At 41.4% G+C, this 8045-nt stretch overlaps 1 long non-coding RNA gene across 1 annotated transcript; it reads left to right on the forward strand.

Moving 5' to 3' along the window:
- On the forward strand, window positions 6995-7574 carry LOC109132706. Its single transcript, XR_002037773.1, has 2 exons — window positions 6995-7055; window positions 7198-7574. It is a non-coding gene; the product is annotated as an uncharacterized LOC109132706 (long non-coding RNA).

Here is an 8045-nt window from a genome sequence, read left to right on the forward strand (position 1 = left end):
TTTTTTTTTTTTTTTTTTCCTTATCTCTACTTATGTCCTGCAAAAACGAATCAATTCACAAAACAATCGGAGAAACAAAATCGACCTCAGAGATTGAAGAATTCTAGGGTTTTATAGAGATTGTTTCTGTCAGTAGGATAAGTTGAATTGGCCACTAAACTTTCTCTTGAAGCATGGTGTGGTGCACAGATTGACGTGGATATGAGTTTTGCTCCTATTTTCTTGGGTAACATCCAGCTAAAATCTAGCTCAATGTAACATTTTACTGGAGAATATAATCATGAACTAATCCTTGAAACTCTGTCGTAGGTGGACGCAACAATTGAACAAATTTGCCGGCATGAAGGTGGTGGGGCGATTCTTGTTTTTTTTCAGGATGAGATTTCGAAACTGCTTGCTTGGGCTAGAATGACCAAGTGGTCGCAGTTTTATCTTAAAAAGCTTTGAGCTTGTTCGTATTTCTCTTGCTGGTGCCTCTTGTCTTCTCCACGCCAGTCCTACTCAGATGTGTTTGACTACTCAATGGTAAGATCCAGATTGGGTTTTTGTTGAATTTCATAAATAATGTATTCAGAAAATAGACTCTGTAGGGTCATAGTTAAAGTGTTTCTTAGGAATTTTTCCAGACCCATGTTAAGAAGACATAATACTTGTGGTCTTTCCTCAGCTTGGAGCTGATGCAAGGTGAAACCATACTTGCAGGTTTTGGCTTCAAAATTGGATAGGCCCGTCACTGGCACTGGCAGGCTCGTCGTTATATATGCACTGGTGAGTCTTTTTCTTTTATCTCGTCTACATTTTTAACATGGAAGGAAGCTCGTAAAACAGAGGCCTATGGTTTGTAAACCTCATGATTTGAAGCTCCATAGGAGTGAATCTGTGGCATTGTGAAGATTTGTTCCAATATTAAACTTTACGATTTTATTTTTCATTCTAAAAGTCTGTTACGAGCCCTAAACATTTGAACGTTTGCTTCTATGCAGGGCTGGTGACTTCCTTGGAGCGTCTGGAAATAAGAGTGATGGGTTTTATGAAAAAAGTGCTTACAATAGCAGTGTGGTAGTAGTCGTAATAGCAGCACTAGTTCAACAAGTAGCGTTTCTAGCGGAAGTGGCTGGAGGATGACTTCAAGAACTGGTGACCTTGACGCTGATGCAGATTCTTTGACGTGTAGCCAATCTGGTCTAACTTGCAATGATGATCGCTCAAAAATGGTATGACTTATATCTATGGAAACTTGGAAAAGGTGGATGTTGCATGGGACTGATGAGAAAATTGAATCGTCGGTCGTAGCATGAACTTGCTTGTTACAATAGGTCAACATCATATATTGTTTTCCTTATTATATATAATTTCGTGTGCCTAAATAAATTTCTTTGCAGGGCTCAAAGCGGTCGCGAACAGGGATGGCAGAGTCTTTCGGGTCAAGTAGGTACTGTCACTAATGCACCTACTCAAGAAGCAGATGAGTTAGGAGTTGATTACACTAAAACTGATAAGCTGGGATGATGATGATGATGACAGAGAAGGTGGCATGGATATCAAGGCACTTCTTTGAGAATGATGCATTGCCTTTCGGGGAGGTAATTCTTGTTTTCTGTTGTTATCTATCATAATAATCAAGAAACTGTTATTTTCATTCCATATGCTGGTGAACGAAACGCAGACCTTCCATAAGCTCCGATATCTAGACTGTATCCCAGAGATGTTTGGGAGGAAGGGTTGTTTGCTTCCCTTTCCCCATTCCTGTCACAGCTCTTTTTGTCTTTCGCTCATATTGCCTTTGGTATATAAACCTTATCTATCTAATTATCCACCTTATTTCTTATGTTTGTGTAGCCACCGGGAACTGCGGAGTCGCATGCGCTCATGATTCCTCCAGAATCTGCTGATGTAGGTTCCAGTCCAGTGGATATGACGAATTTATCAGACCAAATCGTATTGCCTGTTGGGTTTTCCTCGTTTGAGAGCTTTAATACTGTTCCTCCTATCATAGATGAGTGCCTTATTAGGAGTCAAGATGTTCTCAACAGCAGTATCACCTCAGTTCCGTCAAATCAAATGTCAATCTCTTCTACTGGTGAGTTCGATCATCTATGGTGACCTTTGCCCCTGAGTATGGAGCTGTAGAAGCACCTATGAGCGAGATTTCCTCCAAGTTTTTCAAAACCCCATATCTTCCCAAATCTCATAAAGTGGAGAGTTCAAATTCAAGAACGAGGTATTATGTTTATGGAGCCACACCACCTGCCACTGATTCTGATGGAGCAGCTGATAAGATTTTGTACGGATCAAAAGCATGCATTGGTAACAACGATGGCAGAACTTTGTTTAATTTGAAGAAGCACTACACTCAAGTGGAGGGTAGAAAGGACCAACTACCTACTGTTATCAGTGACAACAATAATACAAAGGTTGCGTAAACAGGTACCAAAACATCCCTTAGATTGCTTCTAGCACACCCCCATGTGAACAAATTATTGACACTGAAAAAGTTTTTTTTGTGTTCCTGGCCGAATGTGATGAGCTGGCCCAACGCGCCAAGGAGTTGGATGAAGAAACCACAAGTCTGAGAGCAGAAATCAACAAGCTTACAAGCCAATGCGAAGAGTTCACCGCTGAGAACACACCTCTCTGACGGTGTAAACAAAGTAATCTTTGAAAAATTAGTTTTAGAGCCAAACAATGAAACGCTAACCAAGTTAAGTCATTCTATTATCTCCACAACTTCTTCTACAAGTCCAATCTTGTTTCTTTGAATTTTATCTTCTTGAGTTATATGGTGAGATTATGAATTTTAGATTTTCCTTTTTGGAAATGAAGCCATGCTTACAGTAAAGGGAAGGCACTTGTAGTGTATTGCATGAGTAGATAGACCTTTAGCTATAAGATCTGAAAATTGAATAGTGAATCGCCACCACGATCCCAATCTCCTTGGACGAGGAAGAAGAAGAAATTGTCAATCTTCTTGGTAAAATATATTAGTAGCATAAATCTCTTGTTTTTCTTAGTTGTAGCAATTGAAGTTTCTTGGAGGCTATGAGTAATTGGTCTTAATATATATTCTGTAATTGCAGGATGGTGCTGGAAGGGTTCCTGCGTCATCTAGGCCAGTTAGATTTTGGCGGTAAACTTGATGCTACAGTCGATATTCCATTCGATACGGTGAATGTAAGAGCATTAGTATTTGTAACACACGCAGATTCTCACTTAAATCTCTTTGACATTTTGTGGTGTGGTTGGTGCAGGATTGTTCAACGAAACAGAGAGAGCTTTCTGATTGGGAAGCACAACTTAGGACAGAGAAATGGTTATTGTTTTTTTCTCTACCTTTTAACTTATGTTTCTTGGCTTTTTGCTTGTTGGATTATTTCATGTAACTCTTTATCTCTGATTCAGCCAGGATGTTAAACGAAGAGAAGATGCTTTTGCTATGTGTAAGCCAATAGGACACTCACTATTTTTGCAAAGAACTTGTTTAAATCTTGTGCTGGTTTGTTGTTACTAATGGAAACATATCAAATTGTGTCATAGCTGGCATCGTAGATAAACGATAAAAAGTGGCCACCCTTTTGCCAGATTATACACCCCAACATTGCTAACGAGATACCAGTTCATACACAAAACTTGCTGTCCTGGCATTTGCTAGTTGGTTGGGTACGTTTTATTGATTTCATCTGCTATGAGGGAAACTATATTATGAAGCTTTGAATGGATTTGGTTGAGCTAAAGCTGGATTTAAATATGAATGATAGGTGTTAAGATTTTGTTTCTTGCCAGTTGCCACAATCTATGCGTTGCTTGGATGTCGTCTAGTTTCATATGTGTTAGGGTACAGGCCTCTCTACCGAGCTACAAGGTAATGCTCCGATTATCTGACTATCCATATACTACTAGTTCATAACTGAACTGTTTTCTTATCACCTTGCAGGACTGATAGTGCTTTGAAGTTGGGTTGGTTTTCTTTCTTCTACCTGGTAAAACTGTGATCTTAAGATTCACATTTTATCTTCACTCTACGTCTCTCTCTCTCTCTCTCTCTCTCTCTCTCTCTCTCTCTCTCTCTCTCTCTCTCTCTCTCTCTCTCTCTCTCTCTCTCTCTCTCTCTCTCTCTCTCTCTCTCTCTCTCTCTCTCTCTCTCTCTCTCTCTCTCTCTCTCTCTCTCTCTCTCTCTCTCTCTCTCTCTCTCTCTCTCTCTCTCTCTCTCTCTCTCTCTCTCTCTCTCTCTCTCTCTCTCTCTCTCTCTCTCTCTCTCTCTCTCTCTCTCTCTCTCTCTCTCTCTCTCTCTCTCTCTCTCTCTCTCTCTCTCTCTCTCTCTCTCTCTCTCTCTCTCTCTCTCTCTCTCTCTCTCTCTCTCTCTCTCTCTCTCTCTCTCTCTCTCTCTCTCTCTCTCTCTCTCTCTCTCTCTCTCTCTCTCTCTCTCTCTCTCTCTCTCTCTCTCTCTCTCTCTCTCTCTCTCTCTCTCTCTCTCTCTCTCTCTCTCTCTCTCTCTCTCTCTCTCTCTCTCTCTCTCTCTCTCTCTCTCTCTCTCTCTCTCTCTCTCTCTCTCTCTCTCTCTCTCTCTCTCTCTCTCTCTCTCTCTCTCTCTCTCTCTCTCTCTCTCTCTCTCTCTCTCTCTCTCTCTCTCTCTCTCTCTCTCTCTCTCTCTCTCTCTCTCTCTCTCTCTCTCTCTCTCTCTCTCTCTCTCTCTCTCTCTCTCTCTCTCTCTCTCTCTCTCTCTCTCTCTCTCTCTCTCTCTCTCTCTCTCTCTCTCTCTCTCTCTCTCTCTCTCTCTCTCTCTCTCTCTCTCTCTCTCTCTCTCTCTCTCTCTCTCTCTCTCTCTCTCTCTCTCTCTCTCTCTCTCTCTCTCTCTCTCTCTCTCTCTCTCTCTCTCTCTCTCTCTCTCTCTCTCTCTCTCTCTCTCTCTCTCTCTCTCTCTCTCTCTCTCTCTCTCTCTCTCTCTCTCTCTCTCTCTCTCTCTCTCTCTCTCTCTCTCTCTCTCTCTCTCTCTCTCTCTCTCTCTCTCTCTCTCTCTCTCTCTCTCTCTCTCTCTCTCTCTCTCTCTCTCTCTCTCTCTCTCTCTCTCTCTCTCTCTCTCTCTCTCTCTCTCTCTCTCTCTCTCTCTCTCTCTCTCTCTCTCTCTCTCTCTCTCTCTCTCTCTCTCTCTCTCTCTCTCTCTCTCTCTCTCTCTCTCTCTCTCTCTCTCTCTCTCTCTCTCTCTCTCTCTCTCTCTCTCTCTCTCTCTCTCTCTCTCTCTCTCTCTCTCTCTCTCTCTCTCTCTCTCTCTCTCTCTCTCTCTCTCTCTCTCTCTCTCTCTCTCTCTCTCTCTCTCTCTCTCTCTCTCTCTCTCTCTCTCTCTCTCTCTCTCTCTCTCTCTCTCTCTCTCTCTCTCTCTCTCTCTCTCTCTCTCTCTCTCTCTCTCTCTCTCTCTCTCTCTCTCTCTCTCTCTCTCTCTCTCTCTCTCTCTCTCTCTCTCTCTCTCTCTCTCTCTCTCTCTCTCTCTCTCTCTCTCTCTCTCTCTCTCTCTCTCTCTCTCTCTCTCTCTCTCTCTCTCTCTCTCTCTCTCTCTCTCTCTCTCTCTCTCTCTCTCTCTCTCTCTCTCTCTCTCTCTCTCTCTCTCTCTCTCTCTCTCTCTCTCTCTCTCTCTCTCTCTCTCTCTCTCTCTCTCTCTCTCTCTCTCTCTCTCTCTCTCTCTCTCTCTCTCTCTCTCTCTCTCTCTCTCTCTCTCTCTCTCTCTCTCTCTCTCTCTCTCTCTCTCTCTCTCTCTCTCTCTCTCTCTCTCTCTCTCTCTCTCTCTCTCTCTCTCTCTCTCTCTCTCTCTCTCTCTCTCTCTCTCTCTCTCTCTCTCTCTCTCTCTCTCTCTCTCTCTCTCTCTCTCTCTCTCTCTCTCTCTCTCTCTCTCTCTCTCTCTCTCTCTCTCTCTCTCTCTCTCTCTCTCTCTCTCTCTCTCTCTCTCTCTCTCTCTCTCTCTCTCTCTCTCTCTCTCTCTCTCTCTCTCTCTCTCTCTCTCTCTCTCTCTCTCTCTCTCTCTCTCTCTCTCTCTCTCTCTCTCTCTCTCTCTCTCTCTCTCTCTCTCTCTCTCTCTCTCTCTCTCTCTCTCTCTCTCTCTCTCTCTCTCTCTCTCTCTCTCTCTCTCTCTCTCTCTCTCTCTCTCTCTCTCTCTCTCTCTCTCTCTCTCTCTCTCTCTCTCTCTCTCTCTCTCTCTCTCTCTCTCTCTCTCTCTCTCTCTCTCTCTCTCTCTCTCTCTCTCTCTCTCTCTCTCTCTCTCTCTCTCTCTCTCTCTCTCTCTCTCTCTCTCTCTCTCTCTCTCTCTCTCTCTCTCTCTCTCTCTCTCTCTCTCTCTCTCTCTCTCTCTCTCTCTCTCTCTCTCTCTCTCTCTCTCTCTCTCTCTCTCTCTCTCTCTCTCTCTCTCTCTCTCTCTCTCTCTCTCTCTCTCTCTCTCTCTCTCTCTCTCTCTCTCTCTCTCTCTCTCTCTCTCTCTCTCTCTCTCTCTCTCTCTCTCTCTCTCTCTCNCCTCAGCAATCAACGTCGTGTGTCAACAGTGCAAGTGCCTCTCAAGTGTTTTTCACTTTGGAAGAGTTACTTGCAAGTCCCGGGCGTGTTGGCTTACCAAAACTGGATCCTAAGCGACCTCCGGGTACTATTTGGTGAGAATGTTATGTATCTAACATATAGTTTATCTTTATGTTTTGTATTTTCAATGATCCTAATTCCTTTTATCTTATGTTTTGTAGGTTTGACCAGGATTCTTCGGTTGCTGCTACTGTCCGGGCCATTTTTGAAAGAGATTTCAAGTCACCTCATGCCAATTGGATCCAAACACCAGGTCCGGTTGTAAACCGGTGGTTTGAAACTTTTGCGGTAAGTTACAAATTGTTGTTGTGTTTAAATTACAGATTTTGTGTGTTTATCATTCGAATTTGGTTCTGATTCTGTTTCTGATTCATTTTATGTCTTTACAAGCAAACATATAATTGGGATGCGTCCATCAATGGAAGAGTTAGAGCTGAGTTTNCAAGGATCTCTTGCTGAATTCGTATAAAGCTGCTTTCAACGAAGTTGACTTTCTCACCAAGGTACTCTCTCTCTTTGATCCAGATAAACCTAACTCCTTAGTAAATTTACTAGGGATTATATTATGCTAACATTAACATGCTTAGATGTCTGTAACATAGTAACATGCTTAGACACTTGGATTTGAACTATTCTTGCAACTAGGGCATATCTATGCTATTGAGATGAATGAAATCCTCCTCCTTGATCTGAACTTTGAATATTTCAAGATGAAACAGAGACAAAAAAAGAAAAGAAAACAAACTTGTCCTGAAGACGTAGAGTATATATATAGATTCTCAAAAGCTGGCTCAACAAAGATTAGATTGCTTCTTCAAATCTTGTAGAGAATATTGCAGTGGACTTAATTTCTCAGAGCTTTAAAGCCTTTATCAACCTTTGCTTGGTTTGAACAGATTCTTCTCTCTGTATTATTATTATGGCTTCTTTCTTTCTTTGGGTCTCCTCTTAATAATATTCTTCTTCAACAACTTTTCTTGGCTTTGTAAATTAAATTAGAAGAACTATTAATTGATGATTCATCGCCTTGTTATAAAATTGAAATAAATTCCCTTATTGGAAAATGACAAATTTTTGTGGTTGAGCTATATTGTTCTTTGCAGAATAAAGTATTTCATTCATTTCACATCGAGAAAGCTACAAATCAACTAGACGGATTATTTATTTTAATACTAGTGAAAATGACTATAATAGTTTTAATTAACTTATTTTAAACCAGCTCTAGTGTCACTGGAATGTTGTATTCTTCTTTTCTTTTCAAGACAGGCTATATAGGTACTAACTATTTTGTCTTTTTCTTGATAAGAGTATTGGAACAACTAAAGACAGGCTATAACTTTACAAACCCCATTGACAGTTTTCTTCCGTGATATAACTTTAAAATGAAATTTGTATTTTTTTTTTTTTGGTAGTAAAATGAAATTTGTATTTTGTCATTAAGGATACATAGCATATACTAATCTGGTTTTTGTTTTTGTTATCGATGATAACGT

The sequence above is a fragment of the Camelina sativa genome, chromosome 4, assembly GCF_000633955.1.
Source record: "Camelina sativa cultivar DH55 chromosome 4, Cs, whole genome shotgun sequence".
Classification (NCBI taxonomy): Eukaryota; Viridiplantae; Streptophyta; class Magnoliopsida; order Brassicales; family Brassicaceae; genus Camelina; species Camelina sativa.